This window comes from Triturus cristatus, chromosome 3_2 (assembly GCF_964204655.1).
Source record: "Triturus cristatus chromosome 3_2, aTriCri1.1, whole genome shotgun sequence".
NCBI classification, from domain to species: domain Eukaryota; kingdom Metazoa; phylum Chordata; class Amphibia; order Caudata; family Salamandridae; genus Triturus; species Triturus cristatus.
Genome location: NC_140584.1, coordinates 419,082,078 through 419,101,404, shown reverse-complemented (window position 1 = coordinate 419,101,404; position 19,327 = coordinate 419,082,078).

Sequence of the window (19,327 nt, the reverse complement as noted above, 5' to 3'; positions counted from 1 at the left end):
GCATTCTTCAGACCTTATAGAATAAATGAGCTGGTGTCACCATCCAAGAAAATGGCAGACAGTTTATCCGTCAGGACAACATGTCTCGCATGGTATGAGGAACACCTAGTGCTGAGGTTTAAGAGAACGAATACATAGAAATAGAGATATTTCTCCTCGTTACGCCTCCCCTGAGAAGGTGTAAGTTTGTGGCACATCCCCAGGCTTACAGGTTCTTGTAAATCTGGAGATTTGTCAAAATCCATGAGAGTTGCGTTGGAACGCCAACCACAATCCCCATGTAATGCCTACAGAGGGCAAAGTAATACAACACAATGATTTGTGCTACGTTGCATTTCTCCAGATTTCTTTAGCCACTCAGATCCATGCAAAGTTGCTTTGCCTGGCTTAAAAAATCTGACTTAGGGGTACAAATGTGACGCAACCCTCTCCTAATTAAGGCGCACAGTTTAGAGGGCTGTTGCTGTTCATTACAGAGGTGAGGTCATTCAGCAAGCCAGGGATGAAATGAGCTCAGCTACTCCTACCGATATAGGAGATATTCACAAAAGGCAGCAAGCCCGATGTGCTGGGGGCCACCTCGAGGGAAATGATCTTCTATCCCTCGGCAGGCAATAGCTGCTGCTAGCTATGAGAATGGATTTAGTGGCAATGGGTAGGATGGTGGGATCCACCATGTTCATATGGTCCAAACTGATTTAGGTGGAGGGTGGCGAAACTGCACGGCACGGTACAAAAAAACCCTAAAAAAAATCAACATTTTAGTAAGAAAATATTGCAAGAGCATGGGGCGGGATTTGATTAGACTCGAGTTGATAAATTCGAGAATACTATGCAGAATATGAAGTTCATTTAAAGGACCTCGGTGCCGACATGTTGTAATGTATTGTATTGTATTGTATATAGCATTTATAGAGCGCAACAAACACCCTACGGGTACCCTGGCGCTAAAGACATGTGAAAACAGACCAGCATGGAGTGAGAAGTACAGAACCAAAAATGGACATTACTTGTAGACGACAGGATCAATTTCTGAGGAACAGCCACGTTTTGATCCTTTTCCTAAGCAGTGACAATGTACTACGTTGTCTAATTTCAAGTGGTAGTTCACTCCAGAGTATCGCAGTGGCAATACTAAAAGTTCTTCCTCCCAGTCTGACCCTGTTGAACCTGGAGACCTTTGCCAGACAGGCAGAAGAGGATCGGAGGCTCCGGGAGGGAGTGTACCAAACCAATATCTTCTGTAGCGGCCATGCAAAGCCCTGAACCCTATACAGAGGAATTTGAAATGTATTCTTTGCTGCACAGGGAGCCAATGTAGCTCAGCTAGGAACATTGCGGCTGAATAACCTTGTGGTTTAGACAAGGCTAATGTCGCTGCCGTATTCTGAACACGTTGCAGTCGCTGAATCATATATTTGAAGGACTCCAACAGTAAGGTGTTGCAATAGCCAAGTCTGCTTAAAATAACACCTCGTACAATCAAGGCTCTGACCGAGATTGGAAGTAACGGAAGAATCTTTCTCAAAGCTCTAATAAGGCCAGAACAGCACCCCACCATTTATTCACTTGCGTCTCCAATGACAAGTTGGCATTGAACATGACTCCCAAATTTCGCACCGTCTTAGACGGCGCCAGGGGTGTAGATGTACCAAGAGGCCAAAAGTTGTGAGGAAGAGGCAAAGGGACTTTCCCAACTGCGCAGTGAAGAATTTCGGTCTTATTCGAATTAAATTGTAGAGAATTATTTCGTAACCACTGCGCAGTGTCGTGCATGCACGCATGAAAATCCTCCAAGGCATTAGGTTGGGTTCCATCAAGAGATAAAATGATCTGGGTGTCATCAGCATAGTTTACCAATTTCACATTATGAGCCCGAATGATAAAATTGGGCTGATGGCAGATCCTTGTGGAACCCCATGACATATGTTAGTGAAGGCTGACTGGAACGGTGGAAGAGCCACTGCCTGGCACCTGCCAGATAAATAGGATCGAAACCAGTCCAGGGCAGTGCCCACTACTCCTACCTCCTCTAGACGGGTCAGCAAAATATCATGGTTGACCGTATCGAAAGCGGCAGACAGGTCAAGCAAAATAAGTATTGCCGATTGTCCCCTGTCTGCCAACAGACGCAGATCGTCCATCACGGTCACCAAAGCAGACTGTGTTCCGTGTTCTGGGCGGAAACCAAATTGTACATCTGCAAGGTGGTTGTTATGTTCTAAGATTACTGACAGAGATTTGCTGACCAGACGTTCGAGGATCTTCACTGGATAGGGCAGGAGAGAGATCGGCCGGTAATTACCCGGGCAGGTTGGGTCAAGAGTGGCCTTCTTTAAGAGTGGCGTAACCACAGCCTGTTTCCAGCCAGATGGTACAACTCCACTGTATAATGATTGATTGGAGATCTGTCGGAGTCTGGGAAAAAAGTTCTGAGGCAAAATCCGTCCAGATTTTATGTGGAAGGGGGCACAGTGGGGAACCTGAGGAAACACCCCAGGCGAGCCCGCCAAATTCCTCCTCCGAATTCATCCTGAATATTGCAGGGTTGATGAATACAGGCCCCAGCCAGGCCCGCAAAGCACAAGGGTTCGCTCTCCTGTAACGGAATCTATAAGGAAGTTGGCACGGAAACTGCAAAGTACAAAAACAACGTTTATTAACCCTTAAGGGTGGTCCTACAATCCACACAACACTCTTCAGTATTGCATGGAGTAGCACACAGAACATTCGTACACAGTCCCCTTTTATACACAACAGAGGGGCTCATAAGTGGGTGGATACAACATGAGGCCGAAGAACATTACCATTTATGGTCATTCTCGATACTGAATCAATACATGGGCGGAGCCAACACACTCCTTAAGCCCGCAAAAGGACATGGTCAAGCAAGGCTAATTATAACAGATGTGGTCAAGTCTGGGCATGCGCCAGACGGACAAGAGAGAGCTATTTATAAACTGTTGCTAGGCAGATTACAAGAGCAACTAACACAGAGGTCGGACTCTCCTCGTGGTGAACACATGGCAGCATGCCAATACAAAATGGAGTCCGGACTTCGGTCAACATAACGGAGAAAACATGATCGCAAGGGAAAGCATTAATGTTTTCAGTAAATGCTTAATCATATTTCTGCTTTAATTTACAACAGACGACCCTTTCAGCATTTACTGAAGACATCCGGTTTCCAAGAATAATCATCATATATATCAATTATCATCATTCCCTTAACCTCTTTAGCTAGACCCTTCTGGCGAGCAACATCGGCAATAGCTTTCTTATCTGGAATGCAGAATGAAATGCATACGGAACAGCACAATGGTCCACATTGAATACACATACAGAAAAGGAACAGAACTGCTATAATAATGCAGAGACCAGTTAAGACCTTCCATCCCCAGGCAGTAATCAACGCCCAAAACCATCCAGAAAAGGACCAAGTGCCGTTTTCTGTGTGGATTTCAGCTGCTATCTTATGCAGCTTGTTAATGGCGTTATAAACGGATGGCGTATGATCAGGAATGAACACACAGCAGCTACTTCCAATAATTTTACAAGCTCCACCTCGATCAGCTAACATTACATCTAATACCATACGATTCTGTAATGCAACAATCCTAGTTATTTGTAACTCTTCCGTAAGATTCCCAAGAGCAGTGGCAGTCTGATTAGTCACAGCTTCTACCACTCTTGTTAATCTTCGGATCTTCCTACTATTCAAAGCGGCTCCAACAAAGAAAAACAGTCCTAAGTTAAAATCAATATACTGTTGCAAGCTGGTATCGGTTTGATCCACATCATCAATTGATAGAGTACGTTTATATCTATTTACAGTCACATTATTCAACAGTTTTAAATCCTTATGATATGACGCAGGTGCTAAGAATACAGGAGGTAATAGGAATGATACATAGCATACCCCAGACCACCCGGCCGGCAAACGGTAATAGCCTTTATTTCCACATACAAAGTAGGTATTATGGGATGCTAGGAAGGTACTATTATTTAACCCATCGATGTTTAATACGGTTATGCAATCACTGACACCAACAGGGATAAAACCCACACTCTGGACACACAGGTCCGCTTGGGCTTGTGCTACTTGGATTACGAATTTGTCCTTCCCCACAGTGTCTCTGGTGTTCGTGAAGATATAGGGGATGGATTCATTGTCCGGTCGGTACTCTTCCCATTCCCAAATTGTCCCATTCGCTTGTGGATATCCATTCTTGTCCTGATGGCATTCTTTATTAAGTCTGAAAAGCAATCGTCCCACTGTCGGTTTCCGAGTGGCAAAAAGCAAAGTGTACCATGCTCTACAAGAGCCATTGTGAGAGAAAGGAAGTGGTATGAATGGCGTACCTCCTTTCTTCTGATGGGCTGGCATCATCCCACATATCCAACAGTTCGTAGCGTTCGTAGCAACGTGGGTGTGATGCAGCATCTGAATGAAAGTATTATTCAAATAGGATTGTCGATGCTTCAACTCTTGATATGGCAACGTATAAAAGTAGTGCTCCGCAGGCACTGGAGTCGTCAACACAAGCGTCTTTCGAGCAGGAGTTGCCTCCTCCACAAACCATGTGGTTATACCAACGATAGCTACTGTTAGCATGAACCCCAACGCACAAGGAATTTTCTTCTTCTCCATGTCAAAGGAAATAATACCCTGATATCTTCCTGAAACAAAAAAGTCTGTCAGAACTCTTCCCCTTGGGCAGCGGTTGATTTCTTCACCAGCGGGCCAAGACGGGTGTCACTACACTAATGCAGGGCTGATCCCCCCCCCTTGCCTCATCGGCTCTCCGTTTCACTAACCCAAGGGCCGTTCTGACAGTATGTCCCGGTACTGGAAACCTCACTTCCTTGGTCGCAGATGATATCGCCTTCCTCCAAAAGTCGCGTGGTCCGGAAAGAGCTCCTCAGTGTCGTTTGGCTCTGCAGCACGGCCTGTCTCTGCTGCTAGGATGTCCCGTTGATCGGTCAGCACGGCAGACTCCACCAATCCGGGCGGTACCTTTCGACAGTGCAGGGAATGGATCCAATTCTTCCTGTTCGAGACTCGCACTGCCGTCCTCGTTGCAAGGAGGACTTGCTCAGGTCCTACCCATCTCGGCTCCAAACTGTTCGTTCTGTCGAAGACTTTCACCATAACATGATCTCCTGGCCGGAGACCATGTCCTTCGCCGATAGACCGATCAGGGAGCGCCTCTCGGACCTGTTGATGAATAGAAACCAAGTTATCCGTTAACTGTGCCAGATAATCGCTCATCATTACACAAGGTACATCATACACAGCCTTAGGCCTTGGTGGACCCCAAATGTTCATTGGGCGTCCGAATACTATTTCGTATGGCGTAAGGCCGGTTCGAGAGTGTGGCACTGACCTAATTGACAATAACGCCAGTGGCAGGGCGTCTGGCCAAGTCAAAGACGTTGAAGCTTGGATTTTGGCGATCTTAAGCTTCAGTGTACCATTATATTTCTCGACTAGTCCTGCAGACTGAGGGTGGAACACGGCGTGGAACTTCTGGGTGATGCCTAGGCCCTTCAAGACATACTTTATAACATCCGCTACAAAGTGAGGGCCATTATCACTCCACAGAAGTCTACAGACGCCGTATCGAGGGAAAAACTCTTTTAGCAGTAGCTTCGCCGTGGTCATTGCAGTATTGTCTTTCGTAGGGTACGCCTCAACCCATTTACTGAAAGCGCAAACCACTACTAGAACATACTTCAAATTGTTACAGCGCTCAAGCTGGATGTAATCCATCTGCAGAACCTCAAAGGGTGCAGTGGGTGTCGCAAATCCTCCTGCTGGAGTTCGAGTGCCTTTCCCTGGGTTATACTTCAGACAGATCATACAGGTCTGCACCACCCTCTTTGCCGTGCTAGCAATCTCTGGATGCTCCCAGACTTGGGTAAGCAATTTCACAATTGCGGAAGCTCCAACATGTGCTAGCCCATGTGCCATCTGAACCATAGGTTGTACAAAGGCCGTGGGTAATTTCCATCTATCCATCTGCTTATTTCTCCAGCAACCCTCGTCATCCAGTTCTCCTTCGCTAGCCCATTGTTCCCGCTCTTTGTCAGAAGCGGTCTTTTGTATTTCTCGCACTTCCTCCTTCGCATCATGCCATCTCTCCACCTGTGACTTTACTACATACATGGCAGTAGTACCAGGCTGCATCGCAGTCTCCCGTGCTACTCGATCCGCTAACGCATTCCCTTCTCCAACCTTATCAACCACTTTCCTATGGGCGCTACACTTAACAATGGCGATTTTCTTTGGGTATGTCAATGCAGTTAAAAGATTATGAACTAATTCTCCATGCATTATCTGTACTCCATGTGACGTTAGAAACCCTCTCTCCTTCCAGAGTAGGCCGAAATCGTGCGCTACTCCGAAGGCATAGCGGCTATCTGTATAAACATTCACACATAATCCTGTGCTGAGCTCACATGCTCGTGTTAATGCTATCAGTTCCGCTGCTTGAGCTGATTTCTGTGGTATGCGTGCTGTCTCCACTATCGTGTGTAATGTGGTAATTGCATACGCTGCTGAAGTCGTACCATCTGGTAGCTTCAGGCATGATCCGTCTACCCACAACTCTCCATCTACATCTGAAAAGGGCGTATCTTGGAGATCAATACGACCCTTTGTTTGTTCCTCAGTCACAAGAATACAATCATGCGCTTTCTGTGCCTCAGGCTGGGTCTCGGGGTATGGCAACAATGTGGCCGGGTTTAATGTCACGCACCTTTTTAACGTAATATGAGGAGCCAAAAGCGTCAACTCATATCCCGTTAAACGGGCACTGGTCAAATGCTGCGTCTTTGTTTGATTAAGCAGGGCATCAACAGCGTGGGGGACTAACACCAACAGTTTATGGGATAACACAATTCCTTCACTCTGCCGTATTGACACAGCTGTCGCCGCAACCGAGCGAAAACACCCTGGCAATGCTCGGGCGACAGGATCAAGTACAGCCGAAAAGTATGCACAAGGGCGCTGCTTATCGCCGTGCATCTGCACTAAGACTGATAATGCACATCCATCTTTCTCATGCACATACAACGAAAAGGGTTTTGCATAATCAGGGGTCCCTAACACTGGTGCTGAACAAAGGGCCTGTCTCAATTGCTGAAAAGCAGCGTCACACTCATCTGACCAGGGGATCGGGATGGGCGTGTCTTTTGTCAAGAGAGCTAGTAATGGCTTAGCTATGTGTGAAAACCCCAATATCCACTGTCTACAAAAAGAAACAAGACCCAAAAATGCACGCACATCCTTCTGCGTGGATGGCCTTGGTGTGTCCAAAATTACTTGGATACGATCTGGTGTGAGTGCACGCCCCTCCTTAGACAAAAGGTGACCCAAATAAGTCACCTTTGGTCTACAGAATTGCAATTTCTTCCTAGAGACCTTGTGATTGTGGGATGCTAAAAAGGAAAGTAAGGCTATCGTGCTTTTCTCGCACAACTCCAGGGTGTCAGCCGCCAACAGGATGTCATCGACATATTGAATGAGGGCGACCCCCTCGAGTAAGGCAAAGGAGTCCAACTGTCGCTTCAAAGCCTGACTGTAAATACTAGGGCTTTCTGTATAACCTTGGGGAATTCTACAAAAACGATAAGATCTATTGTTTAATGTGAACCCAAAAAGAAATCGGCTATCAGGGTGAATGGGAATAGAAAAGAAGGCATTTTTCAAATCAATCACCGAGAACATGGTCGCCGTAGGCGGGACCAAGGTAAGCAACGTCGTGATATCAGAAACCACCGGGTACTGAGGTATCACGATCTTGTTTACCTCCCTCAAATCAATTATGAACCGATAGACCTTTGCATCCGTGTCCTTTTTCAAAATTGGGAGAATCGGACTGTTACAGATATTATAGGGAACTTCTTCCACTACCCCTACTGCGATCAAGTCTTGCACAATCTGTATGAGAGCCTCCTCGCCCTCCTGGGAAATTCGATACTGCGGGAGGCGTGGTAGCACCGCCCCCTCCTGGACACTAATGTGGACCGGAGGAATCACCATTTGTCCCACATCTGTGTCCGAAGTCGCCCATAAAGCTCGGGGGAGGGTAGCCAACAACGCATCCTCTGATATCGTACACATCCGCCCAGACCGGGGGTAGTTGTCATTTAAGATCACCCTCACACCCTCAGGGGAGCAGCGGATTGTAGCCCTAAAGTACTTTAACATATCAAGGCCCATAATGTTATCCGGTGTGTACGGAGCAAGCAGAAACGGACAGGGCGCAGAAAAACAATCAACTTTAAATGCAAAGGGCTGTGAAAGAGGGCTTCGGGAGAGTGTACCGTCAAACCCTACCGATGTAACTATTGAGTCGGATGGGGGAGCCCCCGGAACCAAGTACCTAGACAATGCACTACGTGTCGCTCCTGTATCCACTAGGAACTGATCAGTAGAACCTAAAACCTCAGCCGATACATAAGGACCCGTCTGATCGACCGGCACCTCAACTGATTCGGACCCCCATCCTACGCATTCCTATGCATGCTGAGAATCATGATATCCCGATCGATCGATGTCCGATACATGATACTGGTGCTGGCGATCGAAAACATTTGAGCTATCTCGGTGCTGTCCAGCAGTATCGAAACGGACATTATCGTTGGAATTCCCTCTAAAGTTCGAGAAGCCCCCTCTACCTCTCGGGCCACCCGGAGTGTGCCCCTGACGCGAAGCACGCAACGCTGGGCAATCCCTGGCCCAATGGCCCAACTGCTTGCAATACGCACACTGGTTCCTATTCAAATCAGATCGGCCCGAAGGGGGACCATAAGATCCACCCCTTCCTCTATTATTATTACCCCGTCGGGGCGGGCCATATACCTGTGCTAACATCACCTTGGTTTTGAGATCTTTCGATTTCTTCTCTTCCTGGCCCTTCGCCTCGTGCTCCTGACGCTCATAATACTGAGCGATAGTCAGAAGGGCCGTCGGCGTCGCGGAGGACCAGGAACTCTCGCTCGCTTTTAACCGGGCCGCAACTGCCGGTAGCAGATTAGCCACATATTTGTCCGCGAAAAGGTGGCGGCCCGTGTCGTCAGTAAGCGACTGGCCACTAAAATCATGAAACGTCTCCTCAAAGCGCGTAAAGAAGTCCGCGACTGACTCGTCAACTTTCTGTTTACATGCAGCTAACATATTCCAGTCAATCTTTTTAGGGGGGATAATCGTCTTCAACTTAGCCACAATAGCCGCAGGGAGATCTAAAATATTCTGGGGTGGTTTCTGTGCGGGCTTCCGTTCCCTATCCTCATCCTCAAGGTCAGACCACCGGGCCTTGAAGGCAACCGCATCATCTACCTTTCGGACAGAGCGCCACGTATCCGGCTGTAGGATAAGGCCAAAGAACAGGTCTATATCCGCTAAGGTCATAATGCAAGAATTCAAGGCCCCCTCGACTTCTTCATAGAAGGCCGCTGGATTCTTGCGGGGGTCAGGCAGCGCATTCTTTAATGCCATAACATCGGCCCTATGCCATGGAGTGTAAACCCAATTATATACAAAATATCCCCTTGCATCGGCGGAGTTAATATCCGAGCTAGTCCCTGCTCCCTTAGGAGGAACATACAAAGGCGCCGCCTCTCGCATTGGTTTAGCATGCACTATGTCGTCCTTATCTGACTGGGAGGCGGATGGGTGGCCCCCTGCTGCAGACGAATCCGACTGCTTCTCCTCCTCCGTTTGTTGACGTGCTTTCTCTCTAAGGGCCAGCACCTCGTCCCGCAAAGCGAACAGCCGCCGAGCCGCCTCAGGAGCCTTAGGGGGAGAAAAAACACCATTACGTAATGCTCCGGCATCCGAAGACACTTCGTCAGGCTCAAGGACACTAGAATATTTTCGGAAAGCAGCAATTACTTCTTCTGCGAAATGAGACAGAAAATACACCCTCTCTCTATCTTGCCACGACCCCCAAGTATGGAACAACTCCTCCTTAGACATCTTGCCCTTAAGTGCACGGAGGGAAAGTTTCCGAAGCTCAGCCATATGCTCGGCCGATAACATGGACCGTGTGTCGACCTTACCCGGAGCCGGGCCAGAATCTTGCGGCCGCGGAGCAGATGCGCCAACATAAGGGGGCGGAGAGCGATCTAGTAAATAAAAATCGTCATCAGGATTATTAAGGACAGGATAAAGTGGCTGACGAACAACATATTGACCCGAAACTTGTAGCCTACGCTCTTTCTCTTGTCTGTCCGTTTGCTCTTTGTCCTCCCGACGCTTCGCTTCCTGCGCTCGCATATGATCATTCTTTCGCTGCTCCTTATCAAACAGCGCTTTCTCACGTTTCTCTCGCTCACGCACTTCCTTCACCCATAATCGCACACACTCAAACATATCCTGACGAGCACGTCGCTTACACATACACTGTTCCACATACTCAATCTTACGTATATCAAACGATCCATACAAAGGCCATCGCAACTCAGGATCCTTCTTCGTGTATTTCCTCCATAACGTGCTGTACATTATGGAAGAAAGACCATGCTTCACGTACATATCCCTATTAGGAGTCCCCTCTGGGGGAGCTGGAGCAGATTCCTCGAGGTTCAACCGGTTTCCAAAACAGCAGCACCACTTACGGAGTGCGCTAAAAGCAGGCATGCTAGGAATAGTGCAAAATATGCAATATTATAAAGAAAATGGCACTTAATCGTTGCGCCGTTCAAAGTTTACACAGCTCCTGGAGAAATTTCTCCACATTACCTGCCTATATGTGTTGCAACGCATATATTTTCACAAAGACAAATTCAAAATATGACTAGTCACCATCAATCAAACTCAAATAGCCAGACCAGGCTTCAAAACTCGGAGCAAGTACCGTACAACGGTTCTTACCAATCAAGAGTCCAGGTTCCAACTGCCAAGCTCCACAATCGCCCAAACGGCTCTCACGGCAGGACCAACAGAAGAGGTCTCAGTCGATGACCGGCGCCACCCAGACGGTCAGCTCGGAAGGGAAGGAAGAAAAAACCTCGGGATGCCAGGGCTAAGACGCCGCTGGCAGTGATCACGTCCCCGGCCAAACTCCTCACCTTCGTCGCGACCAGTCCTTCGAGCATCCGAGTCGCCGATGAGCCCCACGTGACGGGCGGCAATTGATGAATACAGGCCCCAGCCAGGCCCGCAAAGCACAAGGGTTCGCTCTCCTGTAACGGAATCTATAAGGAAGTTGGCACGGAAACTGCAAAGTACAAAAACAACGTTTATTAACCCTTAAGGGTGGTCCTACAATCCACACAACACTCTTCAGTATTGCATGGAGTAGCACACAGAACATTCGTACACAGTCCCCTTTTATACACAACAGAGGGGCTCATAAGTGGGTGGATACAACATGAGGCCGAAGAACATTACCATTTATGGTCATTCTCGATACTGAATCAATACATGGGCGGAGCCAACACACTCCTTAAGCCCGCAAAAGGACATGGTCAAGCAAGGCTAATTATAACAGATGTGGTCAAGTCTGGGCATGCGCCAGACGGACAAGAGAGAGCTATTTATAAACTGTTGCTAGGCAGATTACAAGAGCAACTAACACAGAGGTCGGACTCTCCTCGTGGTGAACACATGGCAGCATGCCAATACAAAATGGAGTCCGGACTTCGGTCAACATAACGGAGAAAACATGATCGCAAGGGAAAGCATTAATGTTTTCAGTAAATGCTTAATCATATTTCTGCTTTAATTTACAACAGGGTGTCTGGAGTTGTCAAGATGTTCATACTCAAAATGCTAAAAATGGGGAACCTTCGAAGAAGGGAGCCGATAAAGGTCAGAAACCCATTAGTGACCTGCCGATAAAGGAGACGGTCAGCTACCTCTCACAAGTCCACAAATAAAAGATTGTTCCACTTCCTCTCAGCCTTGGGATGCCAAATGGCGGGGCCCCTGGGGTGAGACCAAAATGTAGGCTGGGGGTGGCCAGAGAGTGGACACAGGACTTGCAGTCAAACCTGTGAGAAGAGCTAGTGGAAGAACACTTGCAAGGTTAGCAAGTTAAGGCAAAAACCCCACAAAAGATCACCTTTGCTAAGAAGGCAAAGCAAAGCAGAAACTACCGGCCTGATTTACATTTTGGCGGATGAGTGTGTACTTGAACAGGGCAGCAGAGCAGCAGCGTAATAATAGCCCCTGCAGCCCTCGCGATGTGGGGGGCCCGAGCTCCAGAGGTTCCTTTCTAGCACTGTGCAAGGGCAGACATGAGAGCTCCTGATGGGGTCCAGAGCGTGGGTGGCCCCCTACATGCACCTTACAGGGGGGACCCCATAGGTTTCATTACGCCACTGCAGTAGAGTAAAGTACTCCTTCACCCTTACAAAGTACCCTCTTCGGGGAGACGCGCGAGCGCGCGAAACAAGATGGCCGCGGTGTAGAGAGCTCCGGCGTTTTTTCGCCCGTTTTTTTGTTAAAAACGACGATTCCTGTCAGTTTTTTACCGCAAATGAGGTCGCTTGGATGCTGAGCATCTTACCTGTCGATTGCTGAGTTTTTCTTGGAATTTGGGCGCTGTCTGAGGCGTTTTCCAGTGTCCAGCCTCTGCCTCCAGCTCTCCCTTCAGGTATTCCCAGCTTTGTCTGTCAGGGGGCGGAGCAAGCATTCAGGAAAGGGCCTGGCTTGGGCCTAGCCACTCCCATAGCCTGTTATAGCTGCTGCACCAGCTTTAATAAGGATATTCTTACTGCTGCAGTATTCTTTTCCTTCATTTTTTCTGCGTTGTTGCTGTTATTTTTGCAATTTTGATATTTTATTTTATTGTTATTATTATTATCCTACTTTTGCTACCAAATCAACATGGATAATAAAAATATTCATCCTAAAAGAAAGCAGCAGGTTTCACCTCCGCCAATTAAATCAAAGGCGGTAGAGTCAACAGAACCTTCATTATCCTTAATTTTGGAGGAAATTCAAGCGCTTCGTGTTAACACAGATGCTATTGCCTCAGAGATTAAAAATGTTCGAAAGGAAATGGCGAGTATGTCAATGAAAATATCTGATAATGCAATTAAAATACACGATAATAAGGCTAAGCTTGAGACTTTCACTCCTCTTGTAGCTAAAATATCTCCTTTGTCTACCCGGCTCCTAGAGATGGAAAATCGTAACAGACAATACAATTTACGCATTTTTAATTTACCAGAGGATGTGGAGAGTGGCAACTGTAGGTTGTATTTGGAAAATTTGATTCCTGGGCTTCTACAAATTAAATTTCCAGAAAAATTTGAGATTGACAAGGCCCATAGAATCCCTTCACATCGCAATCCTCAACATACCAAACCTCGTCAAATGATTTTCAAAGTCCTCAGACATCATCATTTGGTTTTGATTCGAAAGGCAGCACGAGAGATTCCTTCCTTAATGGTCAATGGGAATAACATTTTTATTCATCAAGACTTTGCCAAGGAAACAGTCTCAATCCGCAAGGAATTTTCTACTCTTCGGCCTCAACTGCGAAGTCTTGGATTCAAATATGGTCTTTTTGACCCTTCAACAATGCGTATCTGGAAAGACAATCTGTCAAAATCTTTTCAACGTCCTGAGGACTTGCGTCAGTTTTTGGATCAACGTTCACAGCAATCCATGGATACTCATGACTCTAATACCTGATTATAGCTAATTTCCTTTTTGTTTTCTGACAGGTTAATGAACCATTACTACATTGGGCTCCAACGGTTAGGTCATGCTTGTTGAGCGTATATGCGTCTCATCTTTGATATTTTTGTACCCTGTTTGTCATTTTCTCCTTCTTTTAATTTTTTCACCTCCTTTTACTTGTTCTGGAGCTACTATTTTCTCTCATTATCGTTCTCCTTCTTTTCTTTTTCTCCTCTTCTTGATTTTTTCTTCTTTCTCTCTTCATTATGGCTAATATCCACAATATTAAAGTTGTTTCACTAAATGTTAAAGGTTTACGTCATCCAGTTAAGCGTACAAAAATCTTAGATTATTTAGGTAGTTGTAAGGCAGATATTTGTTTTCTTCAAGAGACTCATATAGATGACAACATCTTAAATTATATGAAAAAGAAATGGGTAGATACTATTGTTTCATCACCTGCAATTGGTAAAAAAATGGGGTGGCTATTTTTGTTGCGAAAAAATTGCATTGCCAAGTCTTAAGCAAAATTTCGGATGCAGATGGAAGATTTATTATAGCTAAAATTAAAATTCATGATTCAGTCATATTTTTGCTCAATGTTTATGGTCCTACTGCGGATGACCCTCTTTTTTGGTCTAATATTACCACCGAGGTTCTAAAGTTGGGTAAAGTTCCTTTAATTGTTGGAGGTGACTTTAATGTTATTGCTGACCCATTATTGGATAGAATATCTAGTACTAAATTTCGCCCTCCTAAGGTTTTTCATGCTTTTAAGTCATTTATTCATAACACCAAATTAGTTGACATTTGGCGTTTGCACTTTCCCACAGAAAAATGTTTTACATTTTTCTCTAATCCACATAATTCGCATTCTAGAATTGATTATTTTTTAGTCTCCACACAATTAGTCCAATCTGTTAAGACTCCTAAGATTGGTAATATTGATATCTCAGATCATGCCTTGATTTCTTTTGTTCTGAATTTAACTTCAACTTTTGCAAACCAAACTAGATGGCGTATGAATACTGGAATTGTTCTTAATGAACATAATAATCCTAAAATCTTAAATGCTATTCAGGACTATTTTTTACTCAATCCTGAAGGTTCCACTTCCATGGTCAATAGATGGGACGCCTTTAAAGCTTACATTAGGGGTGTAACTATTTCAATTATGGCCTATGAAAATAAAACATTCAACGCACGTATCAGGTGTTTGGAAAAACAAATTGCGAAATTTGAAAGGCTTTTTATTTCATCAAATGATCCTCAATTTAAAGTCAAGCTACAAAAGCTTCGATATGAATTTAACTCAATCCTTAGTACTAGAGCGGGCATCCAAATTTCTAATTCTAAGGCTAAGTTCCGTTTTAATGCCAACAGATCTGGGAAGCTTTTAGCTAATTATTTACGTATAAAAAAAGATAGAACGCAAATTACCTCAATTCATGGCCCTAATGGTAACATTGCAATATCCCATAATGATATTGTTAAGGAATTTTTGGATTTTTACTCTACTTTATATAATAAGCCTGATCTTCATGATCCTTCCATACTGGACTCTTTTTTAGATACATGTGATTTGCCCAAAATCTCACACTCGGACAGGCTTAGGCTAGATTTACCCATTACTACTGAGGAAATTTTAGCTGCTATTAAATCCATAAAAAAAAAAAAATCCCCTGGCCCAGATGGTATCCCAGCTGAGTTTTATAAAGAGTTCCAGTCCCAACTTTTGCCTTATTTATTTCAACTTTTTACTTTTTTTGGTTCTTCAGGAACGATCCCAGGTTCCTTTACTGATGCTTTAATTATTGTACTTCCTAAACCAGATAAAGACCCCACTCTTGTTTCAAATTATCGCCCTATTTCCTTAATTAATCAAGATTGTAAATTGTATGCTAAAATACTTGCTTCTAAACTGTCCCCTATATTGGATTCTATTATACATCTTGATCAATCTGGTTTTATGAAGAATAGATATTCTACAAATAACACAAGAACCTTATTACACATTATTGAACAGAGTTCCACTTTAAGTTTCCCCGCAGGAATTTTGGCTTTAGATGCAGAGAAAGCTTTCGACAAAATCCATTGGCAATTTTTATTTCAAACCTTATTATCATTTAATTTTGGTGCTTCGTTTATACGCATGATTTCTGCTCTGTATTATGCCCCTACTGCTCGTTTATTTATTAATGGTCAAGTATCTAGTCAGTTTTCTCTTTTTAGAGGCACAAGACAAGGTTGTCCCCTCTCTCCACTTTTATTTCTCATTGGAATTGAACCTTTCCTTACTCATATAAGAAATTGTGTTAATATCAAAGGTATTCAGATTAAGGAGATTAATATCAAAACTTTAGCCTATGCTGATGATGTGCTGTTATTTATTAGTGAACCTCTATCCTCAATGCCTGCCGTATTAGAAATTATTACAAAATATTCCATGGTTTCTGGTTATAAACTTAATATTAATAAAACTGAATTCTTCCCTTTAAACATTTTTTGTACTCCTGATATGTTACCCATGGCTGATATTGTGTGGCAAAAAGATAAATTAAAATATCTTGGGATTCTATTTGCGTCCTCCGTAAAAGCAACATTAACATTAAATAGTAATTTTATTCTGAATTATATTAAAGATAAAACGTCTAAATGGTCTTCACTTCACCTCTCTTGGTGGGGTAGAATGGACTCCATTAAAATGACTATTGCTCCTAAAAAATTTTATACACTTGCTATGATTCCTATTCAATTTCCTTTACAATTCTATAAAAACATTGATAGACTTCTCTCCAAATTTCTCTGGAATAATAAATCAACTCGTATTGGTTATAAAAAATTAAAAGTACCTAAATGCAATGCTGGATTTGGCTTGCCTGACTTTTTTCTATATCACAAAGCATTTATACTGAAACAAAGTTCCATATGGTTTTCTCCTTCCTCTTTAAAGAACCAACCTACATGGTTTCATATAGAGCAGTCTCTTGTGGATCCTTTTCCATTGACCACCTTGCTAACAATGTCCAATAGGTCAATATATGTGCATAAATCGGTTATTATTAAATCCACTAAACTCATTTTTAATGACCTGGATTCAATCTTTTTGATCCCTATGACTCATACTGAAGATATGTCATTGTGGCATAGTAATGTGATTAAATTGAATAGAAATGTTACTTTTTGGAATGCTTGGATTAAAGCTGGTATCTTTTATCTTAAAGATATCTATTTTGACAATGTTTTTATTTCTTTTGAAGCTTTACAAATGAAATTTAATTTACCTCAATCTGATTTTATTAAATATGAATCGTTATGTAATTCAATTTTAGACTCCTTCCCTCATGGTATCCCATTTAATGTTAAAGCAGATTTAGCACTATATATTCGAACTATCTCTACGTCATCACATACTGTCTCTATTTTATATAAAAAATTATCTAATTCTATAGGAAACAATCTAAATATTATTTCAACATTTTGGAATGATGAGCTTTCCTTTCTTTGTCCAACGATACATGGACGACTGTTTGGCTTAATAGTATTTCAGGATGGCTGCCTGTTTCACTTTACCAAACCAATTCTTATATTTTATTTAATTGTTTATGGACCCCAGTGCGTTTATTTCGTGCTAAGCTGATGCAAGACGACATTTGTTGGCATTGTAAATTACTCCCTGGTTCACTACGACATATGCTTTTTGAATGTCCATTAATTTTTAAATTTTGGTCTGATGTTTGGGATATTATTCAACAAATATTTCATATTCATGATGTTATTTCTTACAAAATATTAATATGTAAAGCTGTTGATCTTACGCATAACTTAACTGAATTAGAAGGTAAACTGTTTAACTTCTTAATATCAGCTGCTTTAAAGTCCATTACATTTTGCTGGAAGGATATTTCGTCTTTATCGGTTCATGCTTGGTGGTCATGGGTCATTTTTACAAGAAGAGGTGCTCAATTATCCCTGAAAGGGATCAATCACAATTCTAGTTTGTTTCACTCGTTTTGGTTACCCATAGATGTATACTTATCTTTATAATTGTATATTTATACTTGATTCACCGTTTTACAGTCATTCTATTTAACGCCTTATATGATGAATGTAGCTCCTTTTTTCTAATAAGTTGACAATGCAATTCTTCATGGCTCCCTCCCTGCCCTTCTTTTTAGTTTATCTTCCCTCCTTCTAATTGAATATATATACATCTTTAACTATTGTATTTAGAATTGCTTTTAGAAATGTTTTATTTTATATAGGTATTTTTGCTTGTGATAAATGTTTTCTGTATTGTCTGTATTTGTTCATTCTTATGGAAAATCTAATAAAACATTTTGAACTCAAAAAAAAAAAAAAAAAAAAGTACCCTCTTCGCCAAGCTCTAAATTGCCCCCTAAGTAAGCTGCGTCACAACCTTTATTAATGCCAATGTAAATAAATGATTTGAGTGGCAGTGGGGCTTGAATGGCTCGAGTGCATGGTTTTAATCATTTCCGTTCATGCTTCAGACAACTTCATACCCTACAGCCTTGCCAGACTTTGATAGACAAAGCTTTATTAAATCTGTAACTTTCTTTCAGTTATTTAATATGCAGAACCTGTAAATGTATTTTCTTTCATTTTGACCATCTGCCAGCATAGCCAGCCCCCATTTCTAAAACACAATGGCAGACTTGGCAAGGTTAGTACCATTTGCTGGAGCGATGCGGGAGAGAATGGAGCCCCCCCAGAGGGCAAAGCAAGAGTGAGGAGCGAAGAGACTAGGGGGTCCATGTACCAGAGGTATTTTTACATCCGTACACAGATGGTCTCCACTTCCCTATGTTTCCACTGTACTTGCTCAAACAGGGATGCTAATTAGATTAATTAGGTAATTAGTGTGAACATTTCAGTGTAGGAAAGCAGACATTTCAGTAAGAATCTGATTTACATTTATAAGCTTAGTCACACACACTTATTTGTTAGATGTCATCTAAAACAGGGAGCCTTATTGTTTTCTAATAGTGCACTTAGAGGCCTTAGATGTCACCCATTGCATACCATTGGTTGGCTACATTGTCACTCTCATTTGCTTGCTCCTTATAGGTCAGCTGCTGTAAGCTTCCTTTTTAGGTCTCGGCTTCACAGCGCATGCGCTGTCTCGAAAACACGTTGTGTTAAATCTGTTGGCTTCAGCACACCCGCATGCTTCCCATTTGCTTTCTCCATGGTCTGACTCATATTCTTTGTCACCATTTGTACATGGCATTCTAGGTCATGTATCTTCTAGTGTTTAGCATAGCATGGACCGAGTACTTGTAAATATCCACTGCTGCAGTTTCTACGATGATTTTAGGACCTACTTTTTTTTCTTTTTCTACCACCTTGCACAGCGCTTGTGCTTTTACCAGCTCCCTCTCCTCCCACCACAATTTTTCTTTTAATTTAATTTGATTCTGACCGCTACTGAGGCCGACAAATACAAAATACATAGATGTAAACAGTTGTAATTGTACACTTTAAAACAGCTTTAAAAACTCTTTAAATCTTGAACAAGCTGTGACAAACGAATTCATTAGGGGGAAACTTGTATGCATGATTAAATCTTGAGTAGAAGTAGCATTGTATCTAAAACAAATGGGCTTCATAAACCGTCGCCGAGGCTCTTTCAGGATCGGATTTGGGCAGATTGACTATACA